Source organism: Capra hircus, chromosome 2 (assembly GCF_001704415.2).
Source record: "Capra hircus breed San Clemente chromosome 2, ASM170441v1, whole genome shotgun sequence".
Classification (NCBI taxonomy): Eukaryota; Metazoa; Chordata; class Mammalia; order Artiodactyla; family Bovidae; genus Capra; species Capra hircus.
This window is the reverse complement of record NC_030809.1, coordinates 96,258,305-96,274,688: the sequence shown is the minus strand read 5'-3', so window position 1 is coordinate 96,274,688 and position 16,384 is coordinate 96,258,305. Positions and strand designations below refer to the sequence as shown.

General features: G+C 40.4%; 1 long non-coding RNA gene across 1 annotated transcript; it reads left to right on the top strand.

The window, feature by feature from the left end:
- LOC108638091 lies at window positions 8,391-9,420 on the top strand. Its single transcript, XR_001919579.1, has 2 exons — window positions 8,391-8,875; window positions 9,017-9,420. It is a non-coding gene; the product is annotated as an uncharacterized LOC108638091 (long non-coding RNA).

Genomic DNA, 16,384 nt, shown 5'->3' with positions numbered 1-16,384 from the left:
CCACAGTAATTGACTCTCCTCTTAGAAAATGTGGTGCTGGTGCTTAGTTGTGTCCGACTCTTTGTGACCCGTTGGACTATAGCCAGGCTCCTCTGTCCAGGGGATTCACCAAGCAAGAATACTGGAGTGGGCTGCCATCTTCCTGACTCAGGGATCAAACCCACACCTCATGTGTCTCCTGCCTTACAGGCAGATTCTTTACCCACTGAACCGTCAGGGAGTGCCTATCTTCAGGTCTCTATACTATACATCTTTACCATGGTTTTCCCTACTCATGGTAGTTTAATTTCATGAAAGATCCAGCCCTCTTCCCAATCAATGCAACCCACAGGATATTATTATATTTGTATATTTGCAGCAGCACTTTTCCCAAGCCTGAGTTAAGCATTATGAGATAACACTATAGAGGGTCTCTAAAAGCACAGCCCCTTGTAGAGTTTGCATTTCAACTTGTGCCCATGGTAGCAGTGAAGATTTGCCACCTTATTCTTCTTGGTCATCCACTGAATTCTACACAAGCATATCTCCCAAAGGCAAATAATCATCAAAGACAGTTCATGTTAAGGAAGAGAAAAATTTCCCTAAATATAACATAACCTGCACCGAGTCTACCGTAAATGGAGATAACTGGCTACATTTTTATTCAGTTATGTTGATTCTCACTTTGTTCATCCTCCTGCTTCTAACCATGCCCAGATTCCTATAGGTCTGTAAGAAACAGGATGCATCACAGTAACCTTTTCAAGTGACAGCACCTCCCTTCCTACACAAAAATGTTGAAATCATGGAATTATTAAAGAATATAGATATAAATGTCATGTGTTTGTGTGTGCGAGCGCGCGCGCGCGCGTGTGTGTGTGTGTGCAAAGTGAGTGGAGGGTCTTTTTCCAGGTATAATTAACTTGGCTCTTTTAAGTATCTGATTTCATTTGCTATCTGAATTAATGTTTTGGTTCTTGGCTATACTAAAATATTCTGTAATCACAAATATTGCATAGTTCTAGGGAGCAATTTTATACCCTGGGGTATAAAATACTTATAGGTATAAAATACTTAAAGGAAAAGAACATCTTAAATTTAAAAAAGAGAAGTAACTTAGCCAAAGTTTAAAAAGTGAGAATTCTTAAACTTTGTAATATATGGTTACAATTTGCTCAAGAATAAAGAATGCTATCATGTGATGGGTTCCAATAAAATCAGTCTCTTAGAATTTATTTCTTTGTTATTCTTGTTACTATGGTAAATGTTTTTATTCACAAGGATAAGGTGGACTCTAAGATCTCAGCTGTAAAAATGTATGACTATTTCTGCTTCCACATTCATTTATTTAATGTAGTCTATGATTTCCACTATTTACAAATAACTGTAGATAGCCCAATGGCCAGGTCCTAAAAATTTCAAGATAAATTAGAGAGAATTTTTGCCCTTATAGAGGTCAGTTTAAGAGGGGAGATAGAGAAATAAACAAAAAATTGAATATGGGTCACAACAGAGTATGACAAGTAACTGATCAATTTTAGAGTGTGTAGGTGGGAGATGTAGGGAGCATGGCAGTGTTTTGGTGCCAGGCAAGATTTCACAGAAGCTAAAGCCTCTGAACTGAGTATTGAAGGGTTGACTGTATGGGAAGTTCATTCCAACCCGAGGAAAGAGCTTGTGCAAAGGTACCAATACATGAAGCAACACAGGCAACTTGGGGAACCAGTTTTCACTGACTAGGACAGGGAGCTGAGGCTGGGTGCATCGACAGTAAAAAGGTGGGAGATACACACAGACCAAAAAGGTTGCCGAGTTTCCTGTCTCCAGCTTTTACCACTATACTCTCTGTTGTGATGGTAGAAGGGTTTAATGTCTCTGTGACAAGAAGAGTCTCATCCTCCCTGGAGTTAGTCGCTGTCATGTATGACTCTTTGCGACCCCATGGACTGTAGCCCGCCAGACTCCTCTGTCCATGGAATTTTCCAGGCAAGAATACTGGAGTGGGTAGCCATTCCCTTCTCCAGGGGATCTTCCTCACCCAGGGATTGAACCCAGGTCTCCTGCATTGCAGGCAGATTCTTTACCTTCTGCCCCCCAGGGAAAGACGTTTAACCCAAAATGGGCATTCCTATTCGATTTTGACATGCCACTCCCTATGTAACAATATGAAATGTTCCCTCCCCCCTACCCAGTAACAGTAACATAATAAATTATATCCTATGTGTATTCATCAAATTTAGTCATCCAGTAAGTTCTGTACGTGCACTTCTGTCCCAGCACTAAAGCCTTGAACAGGTAGGTATTAGAGACAAGTATATCTCTTTCCAATTCAAATCGCAGAAAATTCAGTCCCAATTGACTGTAGCTAAAAGAGAACTGATTTACTCACATGAGAATCTGATAGGTCTCATGAGCTTCAGGAACAGTTTGATCCAGGCTCAAATGTCTTGAACTCCCAATTCCCCTCCATCTCTTGGATCCATTTTCTCTGTGTCAGCTGCATTTGCTAGCAGTTTTGTGGCATTGTGGCTGCATTTGTGGTGGTTTTCGTCTTTTCATGCTGAAGTGCTAAGAACAAAAAAAACGAAGAGATCATTCCTGGTGGCTCCCACACATATCCTGACTGTCCTTGTGGCTACTTGGCGTAATGACTGGCCAACATAAGGAAGAACTAAGGTAAGCACTGGTACAGATGAATGAGGTCCAGGTGGTATTTGTGTGATGATTCATCTGCCACGACACATCTGGATACTAGAACCATGACCTCAAGGGACTGGTTTGCCATCTACCCTTGATTCCAGACTTCAAAAACTCCTCCAGTATCAGCTCCCAGCTCCTTGTATCTTCCTCAGGAAACATCCATCACGCTGTTTCTCTCTCCCCTTCTATGTGCCTGTGGGTATCCTCTTCCTACTTTCAAGGAAACACTATCTGCCTCTGAAGCTCCTTCAGGATATTTAGTCCTGTCCAGAAACCCTTTTCCCTGAGAATTCAGAATTCTATAAAACAAAGCCAGAAGCATGCATAGATTACTTTTGTTTTGCCTTTTTTTTCCCCATGTCTTGGGACAGTGAACATTTAGCAAGAGACCTGCTTACAGACGTGGGGAGGAGAGAAGCAATAGCAGAAAATACGAGGAAAAAAAATGTAAACATAATTAAGATTTTAAAATATTATTCAAGGACTTACTCACATGGGATTTCCAATTGGTAGTACAGAAAGTTCTGGGTTTTTTTCTTTCCTTCTCTCCCCCTCCTTTCTCTCTGATATGAGAAAACAGACAGACCACTGGCAAATAAGCTGGTAAATGAGTAGCCCTTATATAGAATGTGTGATGCAATTGTCCTGACAGGTATCACATGCTACTTTTCTTTTTAGGATGGAATTTATATATCAGTCTCAGCTAAATATAGCTCCGATCTGACTTATATAAGCTTATACTATTTTGTATTTATAGTTTTGAATATTGTGACCACGGAAAATTGTTTTTAAATGTGTGGGGTTTCTGCTTTTTTGAGGACTGAATCCTTCATTAGCACTTTTAAATAGCACATTTAAAATAAAGAATTTCCAGCAAAAGAAAATCAAGGAGTAACAGAGTTTTTCATGTATACCATTGATGCCTTTCAACAGGATGTACAGAGTCAGGCTCCAAACAGAAACTGCTCTAAGAAGTCAACACAGGGAGAATTTAACTCAAGGAATTTGTAAAAATAGGTGATAAAAGGGAGAAGAGAGCCCTCAAAGAAGGCAGTGACTCTAGGATAAAACAACTATCCTGAAAAATAGGATAAAACAACTATAATTCTTAAGTGGGAGGAATAAAGGGAAAAGGTGATGTTACTGGAGCCCAGGGTCAAGGGTCACAAGGCATTCAGGCTTCCCTGGTGGCCAAGAGAGTAAAGAATCTGCCTGCAATGCAGGAGACAAGTTCAATACCTGGGTGAGGAAGATCCCCTGGAGAAGGGAATGGCTACCCATTCCAGTATTCTTGCCTGGAGAATTTCATGGACAGAGGAGCCTGGTGGGCTACAGTCCATTGGGTCACAGATTCAGACAGGACTGAGGGACTAACACTTTCACTTTTCAGAGCAGGGGGCAGATGAGGAATATTATGCTTGCCCCATCCTCCAGTTCTCTCCTTTCCTGCTTCCCACTGGTCACACCCAGCTGGCACTATTTCCTCAGGGAAGGCAAGACAATGCTGCTCACTGCTTGCAGGATCAGCTCCTCTGTGATTACAAACCAGAGACGGGGAGAGAAGAGCCAGGAATGAATCAGAGAGTACAGAGGCCTGGGACCCTGAAGCCTCCACTAAGAAGTTTTAGAAATTCACTGTTAACAGATCCAGGTTTGATGTTATAATTTATGCAGGAAAAACAAAGTTGTCTATAATGGGTCCCATCAAGGAGTTACCAAAGGCTCTACAACTTGGGGATAAATCATTGAAATCAGGAGAAAAAAAAAAAAAGAACCTGTTATATATTTATGTTCATAATTTGAACCGATGTTGGAAGCCGTTAATTTTGCTGAATTTAGTCAACCTTCTTTTAAGAACACCACCTACCTTTATTTCCTGGCTTTTTAAATGCAGAAAGCTCCTAGCTCTATAATCTTGCTTACCCCTTTCTTTTCATTTGGAATACTGAGAATCCAGTAGCTTTTTATTGTTAGGCTTCTGTTTATCCATTGAAAAGTTACTGCATTTGCTTATTCTAGGACTTCAATGATAGTGTCCAAAGTGAATTTTCTATCACCCAAACTATTTTCCATCTCTACTGCACTACTGCACAGGAAACAGCAAATGTTTGTGCTCATTTCTTTGAAGCCCCAACCTGGCTGGCACACCTCTCTAAACATAGATCAGGATTAACTGAGTAATAAGGCAAGACTGAACAATAGTTTCTCTAATAAATTCTTCAATACTGTTACCTTAGAGAAATCTTTTCAAAGGATTTAACTTCAGGTACACAGAAACTTCGGAAATATTGAGAAATGTCCACATGCTAAAACATTCAGTTAAAAAAAAATGTAACAAGCTTTATGGTGTCAAAGAGATCCAAAGAAAAGATTTCCAAATTTTTCAGTTTCCTACTTTTACAAATTTAAGCATGATGGTTCTGGTTTTTTTTGTTGTTGTTTTTTTTTGCTTTTGAGAAAACTGATTGTTTCACTTCTACTGGTCCTAGAACTAAGGTTTTTTTCACCTCTCTAAAATTGGGCATGTTCCTGTTTTAGTCTGGATACTCTAATTCTCAGTCGGTTAAACTTTTTTTTTAAATTAAAATTTATTTATAATTGGAGGATAACTGCTTTACAATATTGTGTTGGTTTCTGCCATATATCAACATGAACCAGCCATACATATAGGCATCACACCTCCCTCTTGAAGCTCCCTCCCACCTCCCACCCCATCCCACCCCTTAAGGTTGTCACAGAGCACCAGGTTTGAGCTCCCTGCATCATACTGCAAATGTCCACTGGCTAATTTTACAGGAGGTAATGTAAGATCATGGCATCTGGTCCCATCACTTCATGGGAAATAGATGGGGAAACAGTGGAAACAGTGTCAGATTTTATTTTGGGGGCCTCCAAAATCACTGCAGATGGTGACTGCAGCCATGAAATTAAAAGACACTTACTCCTTGGAAGGAAAGTTATGACCAACCTAGACAGCATATTAAAAAGCATATTAAAAAGCAGAGACATTACTTTGCTAACAAAGGTCCATGCTATGGACCATAGCTAGTCAAGGCTATGGTTTTTCCTGTGGTCATGTATGGATGTGAAAGTTGGACTGTGAAGAAGGCTGAGCGCCGAAGAATTTGTGCTTTTGAACTGTGGTGTTGTCTAGAGTCCCATGGACTGCAAGGAGATCCAACCAGTCCATCCTAAAGGAGATCAGTCCTGGGTGTTCATTGGAAGGACTGATGCTGAAGCTGAAACTCCAATAATTTGGCCACCTCATGCGAGTTGACTCATTGGAAAAGACCGTGATACCGGGAGGGATTGGGGGCAGGAGGAGAAAGGGCCAACAGAGGATGAGGTGGCTCGATGGCATCACTGACTTGATGGATATGAGTTTGGGTAAACTCCGGGAGTTGATAATGGACAGGGAGGCCTGGCATGCTGTGATTCATGGGGTCGAAAAGAGTCAGACACAACTGAGTGACTGAACTGAACTTAACTGAATGTAGGATGTATGTTTCAATGCTACTCTCTTAATTTGTCCCATCCCCCGACCCCCCCCAAATCTGTTCTCTTACTCTAAAAGTTTAAGTTCCATTCCATGGCTGCATGAAAAAAGGATAAGAAATAAGCAAAAGAGTTTAAAACTATGTGAGAAATTGAAAGTTTCAGAAAAGTAGCAGTGAAAGAAAAATACCTCTTTATAAGCTCCAGAAGAAAGAACTTTAAGATGAAATTAAATCAGAGATACAGAACATTTTATGGAAACGGGAGACAGATGTGATTTTGGAACCGGGAAAATACTGGTTAACTTTTAGTTGCGATCACACTTTGGTGGTGTCTATGTGAAGCAAATGCTTTGGCTCTAAACTTGTTTCTTCTGCTTTTATGTTTTCTGCCTTCCCCAACCTGAAGACAGGAGAATGAGGTAAATTTTGACTCTCTGGTGGTCAACGAGCTAACTTTTGCTTGTCTCATAAATACTGCTGATGGATAAACAATTTAATGTCTTTCAATTGAAAACTTCCTCCTAAAGACCATACAAGCCAGGTTTGGGGGCAAAATTGGAGAAAGTGGTCCTTGAATATTTTGCTACTCATAATTTATTCACTCATGTGGTGAATATGACATTGGAAAGGGCCTAAGACATCATCAGACCATAACTGTGTTTGCTGTCATTTGTACAAAGCAAATAGTGACAACTATTTTTTCCTCTTAATATAATTTTAATGATAGAGATGAATTCATTCTTTTTCTTTAGTAGTCCTAATATATTTTCTTTCTGAAAAATGTACGACATAATAAACTACAGGAAGATTGAATAATTCTGTATTTGGTTACCTTTTTTCCATAAGACACATTAGTAACTTTACACCTGAACCCAGTTATAGCCTTTAGAATCCTACAATGCTAGTGTTGAAAGGGGCTTAGAAACCACTTGTCCTTCATTTTGGAGATGAGGAATCTGAAGCAGAGACAGACTAATTTCTGCAAGAAGGCATAGAGAGAAGCAATGAAAATATAACTAAAACCTGAAAACCGGCTCAGGCAATTCTTCACTATATTATTTTGTCCTGATTGTGAGCCAAGAACCACTTTCTCGGCCCCTTTAATTCACTCTATCCATGCCTGGTCACTTCAAAACTTTGCTGGCTTCTGCAAATTACGTATCAGCATCCCAGAAAATGTGGAGTTCATACACCTGAGATCTTTTGCTCAAGAAGAAATACTATTCTTATTTAATAGACTAAATGGTGGTTTCTGGAACAAACAGACTGCCTCCAGTTGTATATGCACACCATAATAGAAAGCAGGAGTGTCCAGATGTGGGACAGAATGGCCTAAATACGGTAGCTAGAACAAAAAGTCTCAAGGGCCAAAAAAAAAAAAAAATTACTTATAGAGAAAGCCCCCTTTAAATGGCAGCACTGATGAAAGCTAGGACGTTGAAAGATTATAGACTTCGGAAAATTCAAATGTTCAGTGTTCAAGGCCTATGGTATGTTCAAGGCCAAAAAGAGTAAGAAGGCTCTAGGACTAAATGCATGAGTCATGGAATTCAAGCCCACGCTGATTCTACTGCACACTTTATACAACTACCCAAATGAAAACAGTAACACAGGCCTGGCCCCATAAAAACCTATACAAGTAATCCTGGTGGAGTTCAGGAAAAAAAGCATACTGTCCAGATAGGATGTAGGCAGGACTCAATGAGATGCAAACATAGGCATATACTTTAAAATACGCTAGATGAGGACGTTTAACGGGGAAGTTTTTGTTTTGAATAAAGAGTTTATTGCCATAAACACACCGGACCTGAACTAGAAAAGGGTGTGAGAAAGCGGAGCAAGCATCAAGTTGTGTAAATCAACGTGGGAGTAACTCAGCGACCCGTTAACTCGTTGCCAAGTTCCCGGCGCCAGCCCTTTCCCGGGTGTGGAAGGAGGCCTCCTCTTGCCCGGGAGGGAGAGGCATGGGTCTCGACCCCGGGGTTTTCCCGCCGGCTCTGCTAGGTCCTTCCCAGACGCGCGCGCGGCTCCGGGCTAGGCAGGCCGGGGCGGGGACAGCAGAGTACGGAGGGAAGGGCCGAGGGCGGTCAGAGAGGGCGGAGGGAAGCCGAGGAGGAGGGCGGCGGGCGGTTTTATTGTTTCCTTTCGCCCTCCTCCTCCCGCGCCTCGCCCCGGCGTCACTGGAAAGCAGCCCGGGCCGCCCGGCGGCGGGTTATTTATAGCGCGGGCTGCGCGCGCGTCACGGAGCCCGGCCCGACTGACGGGGCCGCTGACGCGCTTGGCCGCGGGGCCGAGTCCGCGGGGCTGCGCGCCGGGCGCCGGCGACAATGGGGTTCTGTGTGTGCAGCTGCCGTCGCCGCTGGGGGCCGGGGGAGGGGGGCGGGCAGCCGCTCCCCTACCCCCCTTCCTCTCGCCCGCGACCCCCCGAAAGGTAACCGGCCTCTTCTGCCCCTGGCCGGGCCCCGCCAGCTGCTTTCTCTTTTCTTTTTATAAAATTTAATCAGTAAGTTTCCCTCGCCCCAACCGCTTCCATTCCCCCCCCCCCCCCACCCCGCTTTCCCTTCTGGCCCCGCAACATGACGAGACAGGGGGCTTTAGCCGGCCGGGGGCGACCGCTTTGTGCGTCCCGGGGAGCGGGACCCGCCCAAGGCGCGCCCAGCGGGGGACGCGGTGACCGAGGGGCCGGGAGCGCCGGGCAGGTAACGTATCCTGGACCAGGAGCGGGGGCTTTGTTTGGGTCGGGGGAGGGGAGCCGGGGTGGGTGTGGACGCCGGGCAGCCCTTCTGGGACCCTTGTCTCCCCTCCACTCCCCGTTCTCCGCCCCGCTGGCCGGCGCGCAGGAAGCCAACCTGGGTGTGTGGCGCGAGAAGCGAAAGAGAAACTTCTGCGTGACTAGCTGAGGCTCCTTCGAGAGGCCAGGACGCTAGAGGCCCCCACCCCCCACCGCCGCCGCCCCTCCCCCTCCCGCTCCTCCTCCTCGCCGGGGACTTGGGAGCCCTCCCCTCGCCCTCCCCGCCCCCGCCCCGCGGAAGGAGGGGCTGGCGAGGATTTTAGGGACTTCCTGGGACACGGAGACCGGCTCTGAACCATCCCCTTTCAGCCGTCGGGAGCTGGGCAATCTAGCTCTGGAGCCTCTCGCACGTGGCAGGCAGGCAGAGAACTTGCTGTGCCTTCTAGGAAATTGCAATCGATTTGTAATGCAGTTTCGCTAATTGGGAGTTCAAAATTAAACTTTAATAAAGCATTTGTGTCGTCTCGTCTAATTGTGAAAGCTTCCATCCGTCCTGGTAGATAGACTCTGAGTCTCAAGTTAATGGCGCTAAGCTAGATTTCCCCCCAAGTACAATTCCGTCAGCCGGCGTCGGCGCAGCTGGATTTCCGTTAGGTACAGATGTTGCTAATGGCAGCTTAAGCACGGATGGGCAGATAGCATACGGAATGCAACATGTTGCCATATGGTTCCGTTAGCCTTTCACCTCCAGGGATATCAATCACATATATTCAGGGAGGAACTTAATGACTCTCTCAACGGCAAAATGAATTACCTGGTACAATTTATATCCCTTGACCTGATACGTTATAACAACAGGAAGATAGCATCCCACAGTTTCTGTGGTATGAATTGAACTTCAGAGCTACATTTCAAATTTTATAACATCTATTTGTAGTGTGAGGGGCTCTGTGAAACCATTCTGGCTGAAAAATCCCTTTCTGTATTGTCCTTCTTCCCCCGCCCCCCCCCCCCTTATAGTTTATAAAAGTTTAGCGAAACTGTTGTCTTGGTAATTGCCAATCAGCTGACCAAATACTAATTGAAGAGAGTATGGAGAAATAGGAAATACGATTTCCAGAGCTAGTTACTTAAGAGCAATCATCAGGAACACCATATTTTCATAACTCCCCAAATTAAAGTTCTCCCAAGAAAAATCTATTTTGTGAATCGTTCCACTATAACTCCTAAATCCATTTATTAACTCTTTGAAATTCTGTTTTTTTAATACTTCATTCTTAGGAAAGTAACTGACAAAAATGTACTCAAAAATATGAAATATAGGGACCTCCTTAGCAAAGTTTCTGTTCCCTCCCCGGCAATCCACACCCTCAACTATGCGGGTACCTGAACTTGAATTCTGTCTGTGGTGGTACTGGTGGTTTGTTTTTTTTTCTTCCGTACATGTCAGTGACAGCATACTGAAGTTACTGTTAGATCCTAGTAGAATGATTCTGTAATATTTCCCAGGTCTTTAAAAAAATAATCCTGGTGATTAATAAAATGTTTGGCTCTAATTTCAGATTATAAACATGGTTGTCTTTTCCTGTATCCCTCCTTTTTCCTTCACTAATACAGAAAGGCAACATTGCAAGACAAGAAACTTAAGGGTAAACAAAGTAAAATGCTACAACTCTTAAAAACCTTTTTCCTATTAGGGATATATGAAAGCTGTGGGCGTACTATCTTTTAAAAGATTTTGCTTCCGACAATACATAAACCACATTAATTCATGTGAACTGATAAACTAGGGTAATACACAAAATAGACATAGTCTGAAAACATTTTCAGTCATACAAGTTTCATGATTCATTTTTAAATTACAAGATAACATCTTTTTTTTCTTTTTGTAATAAGTGATGATTTGCTTGAGTCTGGGCAACGATTTTGATAATTATGAAATAATAGATCTTTTGTGTATGTAAATAGAAAATCTTATACAGAACAAAATAAGATATATCTGAGTTATGACAACCCTTACTGGAGACTGTTTTTGGGTAATCTTTTAATGGCTGAAATTGTATTTCTCTGTAGCATCAGCATTCAATGAGTTTTAACCTTGATCTGTAGTGAGGCTGTTAATCATGACTACATCTCCATGACTTCTGAATAGGTTGTGAGTGTGTCCTTTAATCAGTCACACAGAACTCGCCTTATAAAGCTGTTATTGTCATGAGCAGATACTGCAGGCTTTTGTCAAGCCCAGTGATTATTAACGTTTTCGTTCTTCAAAAGCCAGGCTGAAAGTCCTGCTGTGCTTTATTTCACAATTCAAGTCCATTAGTACATAAAATCCTAAGCAGCAATATTTGCCTTTTCTCAAGTTAAAATATTACATACACTGTTCATAATTTCAGGCCCATTTGTGGACAAAAACTATGTGTGTATTTGGTATACATATATAGTAACAAAAACAAGATGTGCATCTTGCATCATGACTTATTTGAAGTGAAGATTTGATGGATGTCCATTGTTACTCTAGATGAGGTGGCTGGCTGCCAAGGCGATCCCTCTAGCTTGAAAGTACTGGCATTGTTATTGTCTATCAGGGAATCACTTTCTAATTTTTAAGCTCCTAACTTCACCTCCCTCTTTCAATATGGCCCTTCCATACTGCTAATCTGAGAATTTGAATGTGAAAACTTTTGAAAATGTGTTTGTATTGGCCAAGATTTTCATCAGTATTTCTGGTTGCCTGCTGGTTTATCTTGAGCTGGCAAGTATATTTTAACTGAAAGTGAAGAAATACTATCGGGACAAGGTATATTCCCCATGCTCTGAGTAATTTTAATTGTGATGTAATCCTCGGTGCTTTCTTATCTTTTTTACTTATGAATGTATTTTAAATTATTTAAGATAGGACAGATTTACGCCTTTCTCAAGGTAATATGGAACAAGTTATGGATAGGCATTAGGCCTCTATTAGAACACGTCATTCGAGGGGGTGGGGGTGGGGAGGAGACCCTCAGGAAAGAGTATACAGGCCCACTGCACTGGCCCTGTTTGCTTTTCAAATTTAAAACCCATATTGCTGTGTTGGAAACTTGTTTCTCTTTTATAACCTTTCATTTAAATTAAAAAAAAAAAACTGTCAATCTGTAAATATTTAACCAGCCAAGCAGGAAACAGTCTTTTATTCTCAACTATATGCAGCTTTGTTTTTATCTGGGTTAGTGTGAGGGCCATGTAAATACATAAAAATTTGATTTGGTTTTCCTTACTTTGAAGATTGACAGAGGCTTCTTTAGTTAATCTTGTTCTATTTCATGTTCTGTATTCAGATATTGAAATACAGTATTTTTATACATTTATAAGATTATGTTTGCATTTATTTATGTTTCTTTTTTTAAAGCATGTAGCCTTGAATGTTTGTTCTACTTTTTTTTTCTTCATATCATTACTCTGGTACTGCTTGATGTAACTTGATTAGCTCCCTCCCCAGTCATGATTGGTAATTAAAATAGGCATTAAAATTAGTCACTTAGCAATTTTGCTGTTCAATTGGCAATTAAATTACTTAATTGCAATTAAAGTCCTAATTTTAATTGGCAAAATGATAGATGTAGATTTAAGATAATATGTATAAATACTTTAATAAGTGTCTATATAAGGATTACTTAATTACTCAACTTCAAGTTTATGCTGTTAACTTTAGAACTTTTAAGTGAGCAATGAAATTTATATTACATCTATTCAAAGAATATGGTAATTAGATTTATTACTTATCACTATAAGGGTCCTTTCTATAAGTTACTTTTGTAATGTTAAAATTGTAGGCTTGTTAATTGCAGAATTATGTTGAAGAAGAGGGCATATATGTCTTTGTCATAATATATCAATAACATGTCTTCAGTTTTTATAAAATTGAAAAGTTCGTATAAGCCAGGAACTGGCTGAGGAAAAAAAGGTGGTTATTTTATCATTAAAGGTAAAATTAAAAACTAGCTAGCTGTTACATACAGTGAAGAATCTTGCAAAGTGTATGTGTTTTATCTACTAAAAGAAAATCCTACATAGTACTATGATAGTTACTGATGTTATTAGCTACTGTTACAATTTCAAATGCCCTTGGTGTTTTCTTAGCATATAGCACCTTATTCTCAAAACCGTTAAAGCATTTTTCAGGATTTTATACTTTTTAATGACTCCCATGTTTAGTGAAATTAGCAATAAAATCTAAAACCACGAGTAACCCTTCCTTACTTAATCAAAAAGAAGTCTTACATAAGAAAATATTGGAGGTTGCTAGGTGTGGGAGGAGGGGAGAATGGAGAATTATTGTTAAATGGTTACAGAGTTAGAGTTTTATAAGGTTAAGAGTTATGGGGGTGAGCAGTGGTGATGGGTGCACAACAGGATGACTGTATTTAACATGACTAAACTGTACATTTAAAATCGTAAGATGGTAATTTTTATTTGTTTTACCACAGTAACAAAAAAAAGTATTAAGTGGTTAATTTAAAAGTATTTAGGAGTAGTTACTGAGAGTCAGGAATTAGAGAAAAGATGAAGGATTTTTATTATGCAAAATACTTTTTGAGTGGCATGAGGTTTTACCATATGTTCAGTTTTATAATTTTAATTTACAAGTAGATGCTTCTAGAAAAAAGAGAGCTGTTTTCTTCTGCACATCTTTATACATTTCTAGAACTGAGTTCTGTATCAAAGTAAGAATCAGTTTTTAAAATCTTTGGATTAAGTGATTTGGGGTGAAAAATGGGCTGGGTAAAACTGAGTAAAAGCCACAACTACCCAAAATGTAAATTACCAGCTAAGCATTTTACTTATTCTCTAGGCATCTCATAGAAAAGGAAAAAATAATTGGTTGATTAATATCTTTTTAATGCTAGTGAAATGGCAAAGTAAATAACCAGAAACCTTCCATATTAAAAAATGATTTTGTATTTTCAGAAACTGAGATTTTTTTTCAAAGTGAAAATTTCTATCACTAATATAAAACTGAATGACAACAAATGACATGAAATTTGTCCAAATATAACCAAAATAATTTCATTTTTATGCTTAACATAGATTCCATTAACTAATGTTATGAAATTTCTTCAAGTTGATTCTTATAGCATAACAGTTGTGTCTGTTTACTATATTTTAACCATGAGACCTAAGGGCTACTCCGAGTACATTTGGGGAGAATAGTGAAATAAATCCCTGAAGATCCCTTTCCCATGAATTATGATAGAGAATCCTTATAGAATTAAGGATTCCATAGAATTAAGAATTAAATCCATGTTTGCTTTCTAAATCATACCAAAAATCTCAGTTTTATTAAATATAATCTGCTTAGCCTTGCATAAAATAAAATGCTTAGATTTAGATTTGAGTATGTATTATTTACATTGTTTTTTATGAAAATGTTATATATATACACCAATATGTTCTGCTTCATACTGGCTAATATCATAAAAGATAATATTATTTTCCTATGTGCTTTTTCTGAGGTCATATAATACTGTATATTGACAGAAATAATAATATTGTAATTTTAGTTGGTTTCAAAAAAAGGAGCTCTTACAGGTAGGATCAGTTTTTATTCCCATTTATTTTAAATTGTTAAAAATACTGACCTTCATTTGGGGTAACTTTATGTATTTATACGTGGCAATAATTTAAAGATATCAGATTCTGGGCCCTGAAAGAAACATTGTTGTCATTTTAATTGAGTTATGAAGTAGTTTATATTCAAGAATCTATTTACATTCAAGAATCTTGTAGGATTGCAGTCATGTAAATGCAGAATTTCAGTTTCTGTTAGCCTAGAGCATCATTTGAACATTTTCTAAAAGGTTGTTCAATTCTACATTTTGATTCCATTATATGTGTAATTAAACCTCTATGCACAAAAGCATTCTCTTATGTACTAGCAAATACACCCACAGGAATCCTCTTCTAAACTATAATTTATTTAAACATGTAATCATAGGATTTTAAAACATGCTTTCATTTTTCCAAACTATATGCCAATTTGAACTGCTTGGTGATAAAATGAAAGATTTTATTAACATTTTGATTTTTTTTCCTCTGTGACCTGACAGTGAGTTAAATATGGGTGGGCAGAAATAAAGAAAATCTATTGTGAACCCAATTCCAGTGTTAAACTGTTTCCCTTTTTGAGAAAAATAGAAGAGAATCAAAGATTTGTAGTTATTTATGAATTCCAGCAGAATGTGAATGTCTGGGCCTGCTGCAGGATATCCTGGAGCTTGACTAAGTAGTAAATAGCTAGGGGTGTGTGTGTTTGTGTGTGTTCGCGCGCGCGCTTGTGTGTGTATTTGTATGACGGTGTGTGCTTGTGTGTGTGTTTGTGTGATGGTGTGTGTGTGCTTGTGCATGTATTTGTGTGATGGATCATCCTGAATGTTGTGGAGTCAGGCCCCCTACTGACAGCATCAGTCAATTACAGACATTGGCCCTTCTACTGAGACCTGTTCCTTTCATGAGAATCTGTTGGGGACACAAGAGTCTGGTGTTTTGAGCGTGGTGGTTCTCTTTTACACTTTCTAATGTCTACCGGATCCTTTCCACCCGGAGCACATCTGAGCCCTACCAAAAACGCCAACCCAAAAAACAGCTTACCCAGTAAGTGGTTTAAGAGAGTATCGGTCTTGATTCTGATGTGTCTTAATAAGACACACTTCCTAGCAGCTATTGTAGACTAGGGATTGAGGAGGAGAGAACTCATATGGATTGTAGCAAAGAAGGCCAAAAAGCCACTTCTTTCCCCTCGCATGTTGATGTTATATTCGATTCATTCCCAGTTACTAATAATTGTTAACAATAAGCTGTTATGAAAACTGCGTTTCGATCTTGGGCGCATAAAAGACTTGAGCGAAGGCTGTTACCAAGAAGCCAGACTCGACAGGTTGCTGTGACAGAATAATGCTTCATATTACAGTGTTTGTCTTCTTGAGTTCACTTTAAGAACTCCAGCACACCTTTTCCATTCACTGGGAGAGAATTTTCAAACTGTCCGCAGACTCACCCCGGGCTAAAGCCAATTGTTTTTAAAAATGGTTTAAGGGAGGAGGAGCGTGTGGAGGGAATGCACCTCCTTAAGATCTGCATATTAGTGTTTGGAGAGTGGTGGTTACAACCTTAAAGTTCTCCTGGCCTCCGCCTTCCTAGAAATATATTAAAAAATAATAACTGCCACCCCAGCATGGCTGCACTTGAGTTTCCAACTGCCTGAAAATAGCTGCTGGGAGCCTGGCCCACCGCTGGGATCAAGGAAAGCACCCTCAGGCCGCGCCCTGCTCCCTTGCGGAAGGGGAAGGGAACCCGGGAGGGCGCCACAGAGCTAGCGCTGCTGCTATTTTGGGCCCAGCTGGGCGGGTGCGTCAATGCCTGCGCCCCTGCGTCACCGCCACCCCCACCCCTTTCCTTCTCTCCGGCTCTCCAAACTCTCACTTTTTCCCTTTCGTTC